A 19823-nucleotide genomic window follows, 5' to 3' on the forward strand; every position below is an offset into this window, starting at 1 on the left:
ATCTCTGCTGGATCTATTTTCTAGGTCAGTTGTTTTTCCAATGAGGTATTTTACATTTTCTGCTATTTTTTTCAATTTTTTTATTTTGTTTGCCTGATTCTTCATTTCTCCTATAATCATTACCTTTCCCTTAACCAATTTAAATTGTTAAGGAATTATTTTCTTCAATTAGCTTTTGTACCTTCTTTTCCATTTGGCCAATTCTACATTTTGTTGAGTTCTTTTCTTTGGTGGATTTCCCCCGCCAATTTGGCCAGTTCTGTTTTTAAAGAAATTGTTTTCTTAAGTTGATTGATTTACTTCCTTTTCCAAGCTGTTTACTCTTGCTTGCATGACTCTCATTTCTTCTCCCAATTTTTCTTCTGCTTCTCTTACTTGATTTTTAAAATCTTTTTTGATCCCTTCCAAGAGGGCTTTTTGGGCTTGAGACCAATTCACATTCCCCTTTGAGCCTTCACATGTAGGCATTTTGACAACGTTGTTGTCTTCTGAGTAGTTAGTGTTTTGATATTCCCTGTCACCACAGTACATTTCTATGGTCAGAGCTCTGTTTTTTTCCCTCATTTTCCAACTTATTTCATGAATTTTAAAATTGCACTCTGCTCTTGTTGTACAGGGGGCACTACCCTTAGCTTCTTGTTCTGGGGGCCAGGGGCCTGGTCACTGGCTTTCTGCACCAGTTATTTCAGGGCTGGTGGCTTGCTCATGTGCTTGGGCAGCTTAATCTACTCATGCCTGTTGTGCAAGGGGTCCAGGGCTGCAGTTTTCCTGGTGTGCTGGTGCTGGGGGCTTCACAGCTGGCCTGCTGTGTCACTGATCTTCTGAGCCATGATGAAGGGTCTTTGGTTGCTGATCTCTGCTGTGGTTAAGAGCCTCCTGCTGGCTTTCCAGGACACCATCTGGGTTGTGCTGCACTCCCCTTTTACCCAAGTGAGACAGACCTTTCCTGAAGTCCTTCTAAATTATCTTGGGCTGGAAAATTGTTCTACTCCCATCTTTTTGTGGATTCTGTCATTCCAGAGTTCTTTTAGAGGCTTGATTTAACTTTATTTCAGAGGGAGACTGGGTAACTTCCTGGCAACTTCCTGGTTTCTTTCCATCATCTTTTCTTGACCCCATAGGTATTTCAATAAACACATATTCAGAACTTGGTTTTTCCCCAATCGATTTCTCTTTTTAACTTCTCTATCTCTGTCAAGGGCATTTTATCTTTTCAGGCATGAGATTCATAGCCCCAGAGTAATATTTCAATCCTCATGCTCCTTCCCTTACTGTACATATCTAGTTAGTTGCCAAGTTTTGATGATTCTGCCTCTATAAGATATATATATATATATATATATATATATAGGTGAGGCAATTGGAGTTAAGTGACTTGCCCAGGATCACACAGCTAGTAAGTGTTAAGTGTCTGGTCTGAGACTGGATTTGAACTCAGGTCCTCCTGACTCCAGGATCGGTGCTCTATCCACTGTACCACCTAGCTGCCCCTTATAAGATATTTCAAAACTGTCTTCTCATAGACACCATCTTTTTGCAGGACCTCATCATCTTTCTCTTGAACTACTTAATCAATCTTCTAATCCTTTTCCATTCTAAAATCTTTCTTCAATTCATTCTCCATAGAGGTGCCAAAAAGATATTTCTAAAGCTCATCTGACCATATTATTCCCCACCTCAATAAAATCCAGTATTTGTTTATTACCTCTGTGTTCAAATACAACATCCTCTATTTGGTATTTAAATAAAACCTTTTACCACCTTGCTCCAACCAACCTTTCCGTGTTTAATGCATGTTAACCCCTGCTCCACATCCTGTTGTCCAGGAAAACAAAAACAAAAGCTGGCCTTCTTAATGTGCCTCTCACACATCCTTCTGTCTCTTGTTCCTATACATTTGCGTAGGTTGTCCTCATGCCTGGAAAATATTCAATCCTCCTGATCTCTGGCTCTTATAATTCCCAGTTTCCTTCAAAGGTCAGTTCAAGAGCTACCTACTCTGTGAGGCCTTTGCTTATTTCCCCTGAGCTGTGTGTGCCACTTGTACTTCCCACCCTTCCATCCAAATGAAATTGTTTTTCATTTAATATTTATATATTTTACATCTAATTAAATGCACACCTGTTGTTTTTCCTTATAGTGTGTAAGGTCCTGGAGGGAAGAAATGCCTTCATTTTTGCCTGTATGTTCCTAGTGCTAAACATAGCACTAAACACATAGTAGACATTTAATAAATGCTTGTTGCTTGATGTGTCATATTAGACTTCCTCATTAAGCCATTGAATTCAACCCCAAATGACTAAGTGGAAGGCTAAAATTTTTTTAAAAATATCCTAGCCATTTAGACAGAGATAAAAATATCTACCCTCTGTACCCTCTCCTCACCTCACAATATTTAATCAAACATTTCTAGACTTTACTGTAGCTTACTTCTTATCATGATCACCCATATAGATAGTCAAGGTATGGTATGGGTTGGGGAAGATAACAAAGAGAGCAAGAAGATAACAAAAATAAGCTAACAAACTATTAGATGTTTCCAGGTTCCAGTTAACAAGTGGCAGGAGATGGAGAAAGAACTAGGGAATATTACAATCAGAGTCCCTGATTAAAAGGAGAGAGATACAATATAGCACCTTTCATTTCAACAACCTGAGATTTTCTAGTCATGGGGTCTCTCTGTGCTAATATATATCAACAATATCTGTAAAGTTGTGGTTGCCAGAAGTTCAAGAAGTTAAATACTGTTACAAAGGAAATAGTGTCAGATATGTGATTTCTGCAGAGAACTTCTTGCCTAATCAGGGCACTCAGCTCTCCCTACTACAAAATACTGCCTCTAATGGGCACCTTGAAAGAGTTTTAACACTAAAAGTTAAATACATTAATTGCTCTTTTAGTATAAAATAGTTCCTGTCACAATTACCATATGACATGATAACCCAGCATTTAGGATTTCTCAAGTCTTGGAATAGAAGGTAGGTCACTGTATATTAGAAGTCCTTGGGCAAGAAGAACATTTATTATGTTCTAGAAGAAACTTGTCTAAGTGGCTGGAGATACTGTGAAAACGAATAAAGGCAGGCTTTCTGTCTCACCTGAAATCTATGGCATTTATGATTCATATACTACAGATTTTCAGTATCGATACTGTTGTCTGATCCATCTTTTTTGAGTAGATAGAAATTAAATTATTCCCCATCCCCAAACCTGAAAGTCTTTATGCTTAGCAGAATCTTCAAAGGTAATATTTGAAGGGACATTGGAGAGAGAAATGAGACAAAAAGAGAAGCACAGAAGTTATTAAATGAAAAATAAAGTGATGCAGTCTCATTTGTTCTTTTTAAGGACAAAAGAAGTAAAACAAAAGATTAGCATTAGCTATTTCTCTTGTGTCCCAGAGTGATAGTTCCCTTGGGCCTAAAGCGTGGGTACTTTTTAAATGACAATAAATATTAGATACAAGCATATGAAACTATCTGAATACTTGTACCAAAGTAAGGGTATGTTGAACATTCTTATGAGAAAGGGCTATGGAAAGATTAGCTGAAAGATAATTAGATCTTGAGTCTGGAAGACCTGGGAACAAATCCTATCTCAAATATTTACTTGCTATGTGACCATAGGCTAAACACATTCTCTCTGAGCCTCAGTTTCCTCATCTATAAAATAGGGATAATTTTATCCCACAAAAGAGAGCCATTATATTCCCTCAGGGTTTATAGGACCTAAAATATTCAAGGATCTAACAATGGAGATCTGGCATTTAGAAGCTAAATTGTTATAAAGATTCTCATGTCAATGAAACTATGATTATTTCCACATACATTAGAGAGAGGCAATATGCTATGTAGAATGAAGGATAATTTGCATTGTTTCTGTTCTGCCTTCTGGGGCCAAGAAAAAGGAGTCTAATGTCTTCTATGTTATAACTCTTCAAATACTTGAGGTCAGAAATCATGTCCTCTTTGTACAGGCTAAATAGCCTCCATTCCCTCGATAGATTCATAAGGGACATGTTCTACAGGCACTTCCCCATCCTGATTGACCTCCTCTGGCTTCCCAGTTTAACAACGGCCTTCCTTAACTGTGGTGTCTAGAATTAAACACAGTGTCCCTGTGTCCTGAGAGAAATGATTATTGAATAACTAACTGTTAATATTGAAGAAACACAGGATTTGTGATTTTCTAAAACCTTATTCTCTACTGGGCCAAGACATTGAGGTTAATGAGATTGGATTAACCTTCTCTTCAATTTTGCTCAGAACCCCACCCAGGCAGGGAAGCCTATTATAATTATATTCTACTCAGGTTTGGGTGGGGATAAATTCTTTGATTAGGTTGCCCAGTGAAGTAAATAATATGATTAAAGTCAGATTTTCCCCATCCCCTTATTAGAATAGGTCCACCTCTCATTATAATATTCATTTTCTCTCATTACTTGTTAACCAATCAGAGTCAATTGCCACCCTCAGGAACACCCATTCTTCCAAGGGCATATAAGTATTGAATGGGTTCCATGAGGGGGTCTTTGGCATTCAAGAGTGCCACTGACTCATTTTTATTAATTATATACCAGAATGACTAATAAGTGACTAATTCCCCCAAAATTGTATCTCTCACACTTTTTAAATGTCACTTGCTATATAATAGAATACAACAGAATAGTCATTTCCCTGGCTCCAAACAGATTGCTTCTTTTTAGGCAATCTAAGATCTCGTTAGGTTTTTTGGCTTCCACGTTGACTCATATTGGGGTAGTCATCCACTAATACCCTCAGATTTTTTTCTCTCACTAAGAACTTTCTAATCATGCTTTTTCCATCTTGTAAGGTTTATATTTTAAACCCAAGTGTAAGACTTTACATTTATTTGTATTCAATTTAATTTTAATATACTGACTCATTTTTCTAGTCTGTCATCAAAAGTGTTTTTGGATCCTGAGTTTATCATCCATTATTTTAACCAATCCTCTTAACTTTGTGACATCTAAAAATTTATAAGCTTGTTTTCTATGCTTTTTATTTTCCATATCAATGATAAATATGTTAAATAGCTCTAGGCCAGTGAGAGCTGGGGCAATCCACTGGAGCTGCCCTTCCAAGTTGACCACATAATTCTTTGGCTTTAGTCATTCCTTTAAGGATCATCTAGCTCTGGAGTTGAATATTATGAATATTTTTAAATTGTGATTTTGACTATTTTTGTGATAAACTTGAAACTCATTCTGTAATTTGTGGAATCTACTTCTCTCTTCAAAAAAATTAAAATACTTATCTGCCTATAGTCTTCTGGAAGCTTTCTCATTATTCATACTTTCTAAAACTTCCCTGATACTTGTTCAAATAAATATATCCAATTTCTTTCAGTGCTATGGGATTTTATCCTTTGATTCAAGAATCATGAGCTCATTCAGAATCATTTTGTACTGCTAATGTTGTTCCTATTCATATTGCTATTATTTCCTTTTCTATTTTTGGCTCCAATAAACTTCTAATTATGTCTGTTCTGTTCTTTCCAGATCTATTCCAAGTTAAAGATATGGCCATTGGTGGCCTAAAAGGCATAATATCCTTTTATCTTGAATGACTGATGAGATATGACAATCACACTATTAGCCAGTCTGTCTCCTCTTTTATGGATAAAGGGAAAGGTTTTCCTTTCTGTTAATAAGCTATCCTTGAGTTTTAAATGTGCTCTCAAAAATATTAGGCAAAAAAGCTCAATGATAAATGTTTTGAGAACAATAAGCAATTTTGCAATTTGGCTGACATTTATGTATTTGCTACCTGAGCCCTAACAGAAAGGGGAAGAAAAATACCTTCCCCAGAATTAGGTAAAGATATTTAGTATAATGTCTCAAGGCAGAGATTTGGTAAATTTCTTTTCTATGACACCTTCTATGTAACCCTGTTGTAATCACCAAAATTAAGAGCAGGGTGACATACCAAGTATTATCTTGAGCTATCCTCATCACCTATCCATATTACTAGTTTACAACCATGAACTACATAGTGGGGAACCTGTTCTTCCAGAAATGATGATGATGTACCAAATCATCTCAGTCAGTGTTAAAACTTCATCCTAAGAGTATAATAAAAAGGGAATGATATTTCTAGGAATGACATTTTTCTCTTAAAAATGGAGAAAGGTCCATCATACTAGGAAGAAAATGATGCTAGCAATTAAGTGGGCATTCTTTTTCTCAATAAGATGACAGTAAAACTTCTATTATTGCATATTTACTAGTTACCTTAAATGTGCTATTCTCTCCTCACTTTCTGGTGCCCAAGTCACTTGGGTGTCACTATGCCCTTATCTATAATATTTTTATTTTTCCTTTCCCCTCTAAAATATCCATTGCTCTATCTCTCTATTAAAATTATTTTCATCTATAAGGCTCTAGTTCCAGTTTTATTTACCCCATTAATATTATCTCAAATAATTCTGCTTATTTTTATTCCTCTCTCTTTTTTTAAATTTTTGCCAGAATTTGTTTTTGCAATCCTGCCTCAGACAATTACTAGCTATGTGATACTGGGAACATCATTTAACTTATCCCAGCCTAGTTTCCACACATGTAAAATGAGGATAATTCAATTCAATAGTCATTTATTAAACACTGACTATGTGCCAGTACAGATGCTAACTGCTAGGGAATAGAAACAAGAGAAAGAAAGACAGTCCTTGCCCTCAAGAAGCTGGGGATAGCAATTGATTCAGCACTTACTTTTCAGATATACTATGAAGACCAGCTGACAATGTATTTTTTATCATGTGAGCCTGTGAATTTAGCAGTATGGAGAACACCCAGTGTGGAACAGCCTTCACCAATATATTTTAGAAAATTTAACCAATCAATGAATAGGAATTTATTAAGCATTCACTATATACCAGAAACTTGATGGTAACTTTTTCTTACAGAGTTGCCTGAGGGGTAAAATGACTTGCCTTTGCTCTCCTGACTAGTCTGTGTCAGAAGTAAGACTCAAAACCAGGTTTTCCTGACTCTGAACCCAGTCCTCTAACTACTAAGCGTGCCACATTGTCTCTTTTTAATGTTTTTGAAGGTACCACATCTATAGTATTTAGATTCCACCCCAAATAGTAAACAGCATTATGACATAAAGGAAAGCATGTTGTACATGAAATGAGAAGATCTGAGACTAGAATTCTAGCTGTGTGACTATGGGTAAATCACTTAAAGTTTCTGAGTTTCCACATCTCTAAATGGAAAACAATCAGGTATGTGCTGCCTACTTTTATAGTTACTATGAAAAAAGTGTTTTATTAGCCCTAAAGGGTTATATAAATTTGAATAATTAATTTAACAGTTAACAACACACTTTTTTATCAGTCTCTATTTGTTTCATGTGTAGTTATCTTAGCTTCACTATTAGATTGGAAACAGGTACTATGCTCTTTAGCATAGTGGTATAGAGATAAACCTAGGCTTTCAAAGACTCTGCCAATGAAGTGTAGATTCTTCTAGAATAATAAATTGCAATTCTGATTCCTGGAGAAGACAACACAAAATGTGTTCAGGGTGAGCTTGTAGATAATCTTAGACACTGGAGAATAATATAGGAAAGAAAGGAGACAATGGGAGAGTATTCCATGTGTGGAACACAGAAACCTAACTGTGTCACTGAGGGATCAAGCTTGGTCAGACCAGGCTGGGGAGCTTACCTTGGGAGACTCTATTGGGGAGCAGTGTCAGTATTATGTAAGTATTTATCTATCTAATAGATTCCAATTTTAATTAAAGTGTATGGCTAATTAGATGTTAAGTTTAGTAGTTTCTACATGCTGAGGTGATACAAGTACCTTCTATACCAATGAAATCATGTGTAGACTGAAAATAACTAACTAAATAAACAAATGAATGAATGAATGGATAGATAAATGAATGAATGAATGTGCAAACAAATGAATGAATAGATTAATCAGTTATTATTTAGCAAGCTAATGATCTAATAAGAATGAATTCCTGGATAAATGAGGCCCTGAAAAAATAAGTTTTGAAAGGGCTAGGATGGAAGCAGAAATCTGGAGCACCTACTAAATAATTTCTTATACTTCCTGAGTTTCAGTTTCTCCATCCGTAAAATAGAAATAAATGTAAATACATTGCCTATCTCATGTGATTATTATGGAGCAAACACTTGGTACAGTTTAAAGCACTTCATTAATACTTTAGTTTTTATTATTGTTAGGATGTGTTACTAGTGAAAACAGCCTTTGGTGGGGTGCTCTATGGGGGGAGTTGGCAAAATGGCACAAAACAAGAGCTGCTGATAATGGGGAGGCAGGAAGAAAGGGCATTTGGGGTTGCCTAAGTGAATCTTTTCCTACTTCTCAGTTCAACACTGTAAACATACCTCTCACTTGTCCTCTGTACACAGATAAGTGGACTGTTGGCTTAATAGTGTCAGTGTGAAAGATTTTTTAATTGCTATTTATTTGTCCTCATTCAAATTATTTTTTCTTCTTCCCTATCTCAGGATTCCTCACTCAGATTCATTTTTTCCCTAGGCCTCAGGATAGTGCTGCTGAATCTAAACAGTGCCATTTAAAAATCAAAATAAGGATCCCTCCTTTTTGTCCCCTCATTTTTTATTTTTTTTTTCCACACAAAAGACTGGCAGCCGTGTAGCTCTTCTGTTGATGGAGGTTCATATTATTACAGAGTTTTATGTTATCAATCAGGCAGCTTGTACACATCTGTAGAAATGAATTCAATATCATGCAAAAGAATGTGAGTACTATATTCACACCTGCGTTCTATACTCAAAAGTACAAACACCACAGAAAGATAACTTGAAATAAAACTAGGAAACCAGACAAAGCCAGAGTTCATTTTCTTTTGTTCTAGGCACCATGCACATTGGTAAACAAAAATTTATCAGACACAGAAAGATGTTATATCTGTCAATTAAGAAAATATAATAATGAGTAGGTAGGGATTGGTGATAATTTTAATTTCTTTAGAAGTTTAATTCCTTCATATTATTTACCTCTTAAATGAAAAGAAAAAAAATCTCCAGGATGATATCACCTGTGGCCTTACTTCAAAATGAAGTGATAATAGTCGTACTTAGTCCCATCTGATCATTTCACAACTCCCACTTTGTATTTTTTGTGTTTTATATATATTAAGAATAATGAAGAAAGAAAACACCAGGGATCTTGTTTATTTTCTGTTCAGGCTCATCCAACATTTAGCTATATCTGATTAGCCCATTCAATTAGTTAAAATTTAATACCCATTCACATTCATTACTTATCAGATACTCATTTAAATTACAAAGGAGATCAAATACAAACTTGAATCATGAACCAGCATAGCCTTCATTCTGGAAAACACAACTGCTAGATGAAGAGCACAGGGTCACCACTCCAGGATGAGGATTAAAAAAGCATAGTAGAACAGGAGAGAACAAACTATTTTCATAAACTGAGTTTACAATTGAGATAAAGGCTATTTAGAATGAGACCTTACTCTTTGTATGGCCTCAATTATGCATGTGCCCCTAGGAAGTACCAACAACAAAAAAAAATCATCTTATAAACTTAAAGTCTTTTTGTGAATGATCACTTTCAATATGGTGAAGGCAACAATGCTTTATTGTAGCCCAGGAAAAAGGGGGGAAATCTGGAAAGGGACACAAGGTTCAGCTATCTACTCTTGCTCTTCTACCCAGGAATTTATTTTGCCTTACCTGTTCAGGGATAGGAGTGACTATGAATAGCATATAGTCTCAGTCCTGGTCCTTCCAGTTTATGATTAAGGGAATGGGACTCTCTGGAGCAAGGGGAGGGTGGGCAGGCACATTCAGTTTTTTGGATACTCACCTGGAAAGACCATGATCATAGCAAGGTAGGAGTAATGCTTCAATTACACCTTAATAAAGCATGGAGTATAGAGGCAAATGGTGTGTGGGTGTGTGTGTGGGATAGTGGCAGAGGATATAGGGGCAGACAGTCTAGAAACTGGAATGGGTTGGGGGAAAGAGGCAGGCAGTGTAGGAAAGAGAATGGAAAGTACGTAGGGCACATAGAGTCCTTTAGAAATGGTGGTTATGAAGAAGTGCTGGGGGATGAGTCAGGGGCTTGGAGTCTCATTATTATGGGGTTTTGGTGGTGGGGGATGAACTGTTATCAATACCACCTTATGTCTGGTTCATTAACATATCCACATCATCTCAAAGTTATCAGAAAAACCTTAGGATTAGCTCATTAAGATAATGCTTTGCTTCTGTTCTGCTTTTCTTACTGCACATGTCTGGAACTCATCTGAGGCTTACAGACCAAGAGCAGTTTGAGCAACTGAGGGGCCCTTACAGTAAGAACTAGCTGGCTTCCCCTAATTTAGCACAGTCTCAAGATGTGGCCTTAGTCAGTTTATGAGAGTCTCCAGTGGCTGCTATGCTCCCTTATTTTATGAGACAGTTTGCAAATAACTGTTATGCTCCCCTAATTTATGGGACAGTCTGTTCCCCTTTGTAATCTTACTTCCTAATATTGTTACCTATACTAGCTGCTTATAAACTTACTTTAATAACTAACAGGGTGGAGTTGTTAGAAGGACAAGAACAAGATACAATTTTAATGCAATTATCTAATTCAGAATGTTAGAATAAAGAAATCGCTTTGAAACTTTAATTGGTATACAAGCAAGAGATGTGCTATATAGTGATTTTGTTGTTGTCGGAGTATCATAGAAGTCAATAGAAAGATCTATTGTGGTTGTGAACAGGTTGTAACATTTAACTAATACAGAATTCAAGAGAAGAGCAAGAATAAAGAATGCTATGAAGGAACAGAATAGACAAAGGAAATTGGCTAGTCACGTGGTGAAAGCCATGAGGACAGGAGGGTGGTCAGAGTGTTTCACTAATATGCTTGAAATGCTGGAAGAAAAAAGAATTTTTTTGGGGCAGCTAGGTGGCACCGTGGATAGAGCACTGTCCCTGAAGTCAAGAGGACCTGAGTTCAAATCTGGCCTTAGACCAAACACTTGACACTTACTAGTTGTGTGACCCTGGGTAAGTCACATAACCCCAATTGCCTAAAAAAAAAAAAAAAGACTTCTTCTAGCACGTTGGATAAATTCCTATGTTGAACTTTTGGTTGGACATGGATGTTGTTTCCATTTAAGTCATTTCCAACTCTTTCTTGGCAAAGATACTGAAGCGGTTTGCCATTTCCTTCTCCAGCTCATTTTACATATGAGGAAACTAAGGGAAACAGGGTTAAGTGACTTGCCCAAGGTCACACAGTTAGTATGCAACTGAGGCCAGATTGAAACTCAGGCCTTCCTGACTCCAGGCCTGTCACATCTATCACTATATCATGTAACTTCCCCAGACCAGGAGGAGTTCCACAGTATTGGCAGGCTTTTTCCTCCTACCTGAGCTTCTGATTTTCCTAATTACAGTACCATTCTTCAAATGTTAATTCCCTCAGCACATGGAGGCTTTCTCACCCTGGAGCATCCATGTACCATGCTATCCCCCTTTTCCCCTTTGGTGAGTTCCTCTTGTGCCTCTATTTTGGGGATGATCCCAGGCACTAAACTTCATTCTCCCGTTTGCTGTGCTTTTGATTTTTTGGACTTCAATAGCATGTGCCATGTTGGTATCTTCCCCATTTCCTTTTCAAATCCCTTTTGTGTGTACTTTTCCCACTTTGCAATATAAGCATCTTCATGGCAGAGGTGATCTCTCTTTAGACTTGTATTTATATACCTAACATTTAACAGAGTTCCTGGCAAAAGGAAATGCTTAATAAATACTTTATTGCCTTTCGTTGCATGGGTGAGTAGTAATCTGAATTGCTAGAGAGAACTCTTGAATATTTGTGCAAAATTGAGAGGTATTATTTTAATCAGTTCAATGTGCTAGGTGGTGCATTAGGTACGGTTCAGAATTTGGAGACAGCAAGACCTGAGTTTAAATGCAACCCCAAAATCCTTCCTGGCTGTGTAAACCTGGGTAAGTCATTTAAACTCTGTCAGTCTGTTTTCTAATTTGTAAAATGGGAATTGTAGTTCCCACCTCAACAAAGTTTTTATGAGGACCAAATGAGTTAACATATGTAAAATGCTTGGCAGACCTTTTGATGTTATTGTTCAGTTGTTTCAATCATGTTCCAACTCTTCATGACCCTATTTGGGGTTTTCTTGACAAAAATACTGGAGCAGTTTGCCATTTCCTTCTGCAACTCATTTTACAGTTGAGGGAACTGAAGCAAACAGGTTAAGTGACTTGCCCAGTATCATGTAGCTAGTAAATATCTAAGGCTAGATTTGACCTCAAGTCTTCCTGACTCCAGGTCCAATGTTCTATCCACTGTGCCACCTAGCTGCCCTTGAAAAACTTAAAGTGCTATGTAAATAAGGTGTTATTATCATCCTTATTAGTATATTTATTAAGTATTGAGAGAGTCCACGTTTTAAATGCTAAGACAATGATGATGATGATGATAAAGAGTATCTATCTTAGTCTTCATTCCTGTACAATGAAAGCTAGAGTTGGACTAGATAATCCCATATGTTACATTTAACAATCCTTTACAAATCTTGTTTAAAGCAGTGAAGCCATGGTGTTACTCATAATTTCATATAGATAGAAAATTATAGAATTAAATAAGCCTTTACTTTTTCCAATTTGTTATCTTGGCTTGGGGACACATCTAAATATTTAGATTAGACTCTTGATATCAATATACCTAAACCAACCCTTTATACTTTGGGATCAGGTAAATCTAGGACCCAACTAGAATCATGCATCTTGTGCAGATGCACTGGTAAATGGAAAAAAAAATGGGAGTGTAGAGAACCCACTTCCTGGGTCATCATTGCTCATGATGCCTAGGGAATGCAGATATCGGAAAAGACTCTGGGGCAAAACTTTTTATTTTTGTCATAGGAAAGCAAAAGTTAACAGTCAATATACTGCTCAGGACAAGCACAATCTTTACAGTATTTATTACCACATTGGTAACATTGGGAAGAGTGAAGACTGGTTATTGATGATAATAATAAATTCACATAGTAAAAATGCTACATCTTATGTAATAGATATGTAGTAGACAACTTCTGTAGTAGTTATTATGTAGTTGATATCTATCCACATCTTAAATTCAATATACACAAATCTATACTCCTTAATCCCCCTTCCCCCACACTCTTTCCCATTCTAAACTTCCCTATTACTGTAAGGGCACTACCATCCTCTCAGTCTCCAGAATGTGTTATTCTCAATTCCTCTCTCTCTAATATTTACTTATATTTTCACATAAATAACATTCTGGAAAAATATATATCACCTATATCTATTTTTATACATTTACTTGGAAGACAATAGAAAGAATTGAATATGAAGTCACCACAACTGAATTCAAATCTTGATTCTGCCACGTTGGCAAATCACTTAATTTCTCTGGTCCTCAGTTTCTTCACCTATAAAATGATAAGACAGGTCTAAATGACCACTAATCTTTCCAGTTCTAACTTTGACATTCTATAAAATGCCTCAGAAAGTTTGACCATGCTTATTTAAGGACCAGTGTATATTTATGCATATTTTTTAGTATTTTTGTTTTGTCATTTTGAGTTCTTCAATTCAATTTTATTAATTTATTAATTCAAGTTTATTAAGGACCTCAGGTGAAGAGCTAGGTAGTGGGTACATGTTTCAAGACAGATATTACCTTGCTTTTGTGTAGTTCATAGCAAAATAAGAGAATTCCAACACAAATAACTCCTATATAAAATGATGGAATCCCAATAATGCTGCTCCCAGCTCCAATATTCTAACTTCCTTATAGGCTCCACTGAACAGAAGGCATATCCTGAATCAATCACACAATCTGGCTTTAAGGACACCACAGGCCCCCAGACTCAATATAGCCACTGCCCTTAGGTAGCCACTGCCCCCAAATCCAATTCACATATGTGAACATGTGTGTCTTTGCACTGAACCACAATCACATCATCTATTTAGCCCAAGACAGGACCACAATACCTAACTATCCATCTTGACCATACAGGACCTCAATAACTAGCCAATCAGCAGCATGAAAAGAATGTTTGACCACCTAACCATAGAAGGGACCTCTCCCCTATTACTTAATCCCTTAACAAACCCCTGCTGTCTTTTTAATAATTATAATTTCGGTTGTATAATCAGCATCATTACACTATAAATTTACCTGTGTTGTCTTACTAAGTTGCTAGTTCCTCTCGTAACCTAGCCAGCTTCTGAGGGGCATCAATCCTCAATTAATGCTTGTACTTGGATTAAAGGTGGTCTGACTGAATTTTTTGAGATGTCTCTCACAACACATCATGAAACTGCAAAAAAAAAGTGATATTATAGTGATTATATATATATATAGTGTGTATAGTGACTATATAGATACATAGTTGTATGACTTCCATACAAGTCTACTTTATTATAAATCATCTTTTTAAACAGCAGTCATTATTGCTGTCACTTATCACATAATTAATATGGTCAACAACTTTTTTTTAATTAATAGGCCATCCCATTAAAGATGTACTACTAGGCTTTGCAGTCACTATTAAATAATTTTCTACAGAGGATTTCTTGACCTAAATGCCTGTGTGTGGGGGTAGCCACTTCATGAAGCTGATATTTTGAAATAGCACAACCCCTAAAGGTGATGAATTCACTACAGACTTGTGGAACTCCAATATGACCAAACCCTATATATGAAGACTAGACTACAAGCTGCCCCTGTATTTACTATTTTGAATCCCTGTTACCCAACCTCAGTTTACCTGGTACATAGGCAGTCAATATTTAATTTTAAAAATAATTCTAGTAGTCAAAGCCTTTCCCCTCTACCCCTGAAATTTCCAGTTGGGTATTCTCAATGCTAAAAATTTTCATATTAGACTCATTAGGCTACACATGCATAACAAAATTCAGTTCTGAATCAGGATGTGACCAAAGTTGCAGACTTGGCCTTATCTTTAAGAATAGATCATCTTTCCCTATGTGGTACATTAGTATGGCTTGGTTTACCAAGTCCTTTCCTTCCAAAAACAATAAATATGACATCAAATAATATCAATATTATAACATGTATATTCTAATTATTTTATTACAAAAATAAACAAAAAGATGAAGCTATGAACTGGATTACTTGGACCTTTATTTTTACCTCCCACTTCAAATTGCTTACATTTCTTAATGGCCAGTCATTAGTTACCAATAGAGCTGGACTCTAAACATTCAAGCCCCAGGAAACCTTTGTGGTTTTGCTCCTCCTTTTTTTTTCTTTTTTTCAGAAAATTTACTTTATTTGACTACCATAGTCACTCTCCTTTTAGTCATAGCTCCTTTTGTCCTTAATTTAGAGTCCTTTCCCTTCTTTCACTGTGTCAATTTGTGAGACTGGTATTTGCCTTACTTTTGATAGGAAGTTCTGTGTGTTTTGGTGGCATTCACTATGTCAATGGCATCATTGTTAGCATGAAGAGAGCTTTGTTTGTTATTTTGAAAGAAAAGCTTTTAACTCCAGTCAAATTCCTAGCTAAAATTCTTTGATAAGTTTAAATTATACACTTCTTTGGGTTTTAGTGGGGATTAAATAATAAATTTGAAGTTCTGTTGACATGTGAGGTGACTACTAGCACTTTTTCAGTCCCATAGTAACAGAGGTATCTCAGTGCAAAGAGGTGCCAGGAAATACACCAAAAATATAATAAAAAGGATTCCACTGGTGACTGAAAACATTGCTTTATTAAGGAATTTTTACCTTTTTGTATCATGGACCATTTCTTAGAATATTTTTTTAAATTTATAAAGTAAAATACAAAAATTTCAAAGGAAACCAAATGTATGAAATAAAGTTATTAAAATACTAAAAAACAAAACAAGTTCATGGAACATAGGTTTAAAAACCACTGTTTTAGGCCAACTGACCATTCATCATCCTCTTTTCTATTATGCTTCTCCTAATTCCATCCAGATTTTACCATCTATTGTCTCCTAGCATGCATCAAATTCTTAAGTCCCCTTTTCTTTGTTCAGGTTTTTCCTTCCTATCATACAATCATAAGATATTCAGAACCCCTTCCAGTTATATATCTATGTATGTATGTATGCATATATGTATGTACACACACACAAACATACACACATATGTATATATGTATGTATACATGTATATGTGTATATATGTATGTGTATATGTATACGTGTGTGTGCGTGTGTGTGTGTGTGTGTGTAAAATCATTCTGCCTCAGTGCTTGGACTATGGTGTTTTCTGCAAAACTCTGGTTATCAACTCAAGCTTGGCTTCTGGTTTCTTGACTTTTTTGGTTTGTCTCATAGCCCATATTCTCAGGCTTTAGAGTTGTCCCACTCATGTTGCCTCATGTAGATAGAGATCATAAGTTTATATATTTGGAACTTGAAGGTACCATTGAGGCATGTAGTCCAAAACCTCTTATTTCATAGATGAGGAAAATGAGGTCTATACACATTAAATGACTTGAACTCTAAAAATTAAAAATCTTGAACTCTAGAACTGTATAAAACTACCACAATTCAGAAATCACTAAAATAGAGAAATCTCCACCTGCAGAAATAAATGTCTAAAAACTTTTATGCATAAACTGATAGAATTAAAAATGTTGAATAAGTAGCTGAGGGTTTTATATACTGTAATATAGATTATAATTAACTCATGTAAAAGATACTCATCTGGGGGGCAGTGGATAGAGCACCAGCACTGGATTCAGGAGGACCTGAGTTCAAATCAGGCCTCAGACACATAACACTTACTAGCTGTGTGACCCTGGGCAAGTCACTTAACCCCATTGCCTAGCCAAAAAAAAAAAAGACACTCATCTGGAAACTCAAAAAAGTTATCACTTGAAATTAATACAGTTACAATTAAACTGATATATCTTTTTCATTGGGGAAATAAATACCTTGCAATCATAACAGACAGGGTCACCTCTCCTGATACATTAAATGAAGAATGCATGTATTTCTTCCTAGCCACCATCTTGTGATTTTACTTACCTCATTAATCAGGTCAACTTGATTCCTGGAAAGATATTTCATTTGCAGATGGAATGTAAAACATCTTATGCCCTTGTAGAACTCACAGAAGATAAGGAGAAGGGCTTTATGGATGAAGGGTACTTATGACAACATATAAGATAACAATCTGGAGAATGAGAAAGAAAGCAAAGAACATTTTCTTCAGACACTGTAATTGAGTGGAAAACAAGAAGTTTAATGACTGTATTTTATTGTTTTGCCTACCTCACAGAGTTGTGAGGATAAAGTAAAATTATATATGATTTCCCTGTCCATTTTCTCTCTTCCCATTTCAGCTCCTAACATACATCTCCACTAGAAATCTCTCAAAAACACCATCTTGAATATTATGTCATATCTCTACTCAATAACCTTCACTGGATCCCCAATGCCCATGATAAAAGAAATCAAACTCTTTAGGTAAGCATTTGAGACCCTCCACAACTTGGCTCTTACTTACTTTTCCAGACTTGACTCTTACTAGTACCACATATGAATACTGTGCTCTAGAAAAGATTGAATTGGCCTATTTACCATTCCCTAGGGAAGTCCTTGTGCCTATCTGCTTTCACATCTTTGCTAATACATAAGATTATGGAATGGAATAGTAGATAGTATGCTAATTTTGGACCCAGAAAAACAAGAATTCAAATCCTACCTGCCTCTTACATTTCCTGGCCATACGACCATGGACAAATCATTTAAACAAACTTCAACTTTGTTACCTCTAAAATGTGGATAATGATGCATGAGGTTTTATGGCTTCAACTAGATAACATACAACATTATCCAATTAAAAAAGTATTATACAAGTATTAAATATTGTTACAAATGTCTACTACTCTTACTAGGCAAATACTTATTGCGAGGTACTGTGATAAATGTATGTGTGTGTGGGGGGATGCCGCTACAAACACAAAAATAAAACATCCATTCCTCTTCAGTCACTTGAATTTTCCTATTATGTTATTGTTTCCTCTGTGTGGAGTGCTTGTCATGATGTCTCTGTCTATCATGATTGATCTTTCCCTTCTATATAGAGCTCAAATACAGTTTTCTCTATGAAATTTCCCCTAATCATCCTTAGTAGAGATGAGTTCTTCCATCTTTGAAGACATACATTTTGTGGGAATTATTTGCATAGACTTTCTCATACACTGCTTTATTTTATAGTTCATTATATTCATGTCTCATCTCTTACTAAAATGAAAGCATTGAGGTCATGGGCTGCATCTTATGAACTCTTATAACCCCCCACAGTTCTTAGAGAAATGTCTTGTAGTAATAGTAATGCCGTATATATTTGGAAAAGGAATGAGACATATGAAAATGTTTTCAGTAAATAAAGTGTTATAATAATATAGTACATAGGCCTGGTTCTATTACTAAATATTAGTTTAAATTCAAATTTAATTTCATGCCATTTACTTAAGGGGGTCTCCCTGTTCCCTGCTTTGTCAAGAAAACCCCAATTGGGGTCAGAAGGAGTTAGACATAACTGAAAATGACTGAATTGATAATGTTTCCAAAGCACTTTTACATAATGTAACCTAATCTCATACAGCATCTATGTGTTTTTGTCTTATTTTTGTGTCTTGATTCTTGATCCATTGCTTTGCCTATAGAAATCAGTATTTCTGATTGCTTACTGCTTTCTGCTTTGCCCAGTTTCTGGTTGAATAACTGTGATCTGCCTTCCACATTGTTTTCTTGACTTGTGCTATGAATTCCCCCTTGGTTTTGGCACCAGTCTTCTTAAACTCAAAACTTGTTTTCCTGAATAGTTGGATGGATTTAGTATTTCAAAAATTTCTGACTTTTTGACTCATGATCTTGATGTGACTCCAGTTACCTATGCGATCCCTGAGTTCAGAATGCTCACCTCTCTTTTGGTACTTTGCATCATTCTTGACAACCAGTTCCTGGATATGTCCCAGTCAAGCCCACTTTCATGCTTTGACTTTCCTTTTAATTCTTTTCTTTGCCTTGTTTCTCTGTATTCCAGTCTCCTACACTATCTTGGCAATCCAATACAAGCCATGATACCGTTATTATAAAATGTAAGATATTATTACAGTGAAGACATTTCAAAGATTAAAACTGTGTAACTTTTAGCTGTGTTGATCTTTAAAATGAGCTTCCTTCAACCACACATTTTGTTTTATTTAAGAAAATTAGTTTATTCTCAAATACCTCACTGTCTCATATTTCAGGATAAGAACTAAAAACATAATCATTCCTCACATAATTTTATCCTTCCATGCCAAACCTACCCCCTGCACATATGCTCTCAGAGCATTATTAAGAAATATGCTTGTGGCTACTAAATACCTTTTATTTTGTATTGATGTTTTAATGATAAGTGAGTAATTTTCAGTTCAAGTTGACTAATGAGATTTTATCTCAACATTTTAATCTTTCCTTTCATTAAGGATTGTGCATGTTTGAAAATGATGGATTCTTATTTTCAGCAGCATGTCATTCAACAATTCATTCCTTCATTCATCTATTCCTCCATCTATTAGTTTATTAGTTCATTTATTCATGACCTGAGTGTTCTCTTTTGTGTAAAGAGAGAGTTGGACTAGCTACTTCTCTGTTCAAAAGTTCTATGAATACATGAGTCCTTTAAAAATTACATACCTACTCTGCAATGTAGATGTTGAGGGGACTGCAGAAGGAATGTAACATACCCTCTCCCCTACACAAGCTCAAAATCAAGTTGAAGAGACAAGA

Source organism: Vombatus ursinus, unplaced genomic scaffold (assembly GCF_900497805.2).
Source record: "Vombatus ursinus unplaced genomic scaffold, bare-nosed wombat genome assembly UNPS02014812.1, whole genome shotgun sequence".
Taxonomy (NCBI): domain Eukaryota; kingdom Metazoa; phylum Chordata; class Mammalia; order Diprotodontia; family Vombatidae; genus Vombatus; species Vombatus ursinus.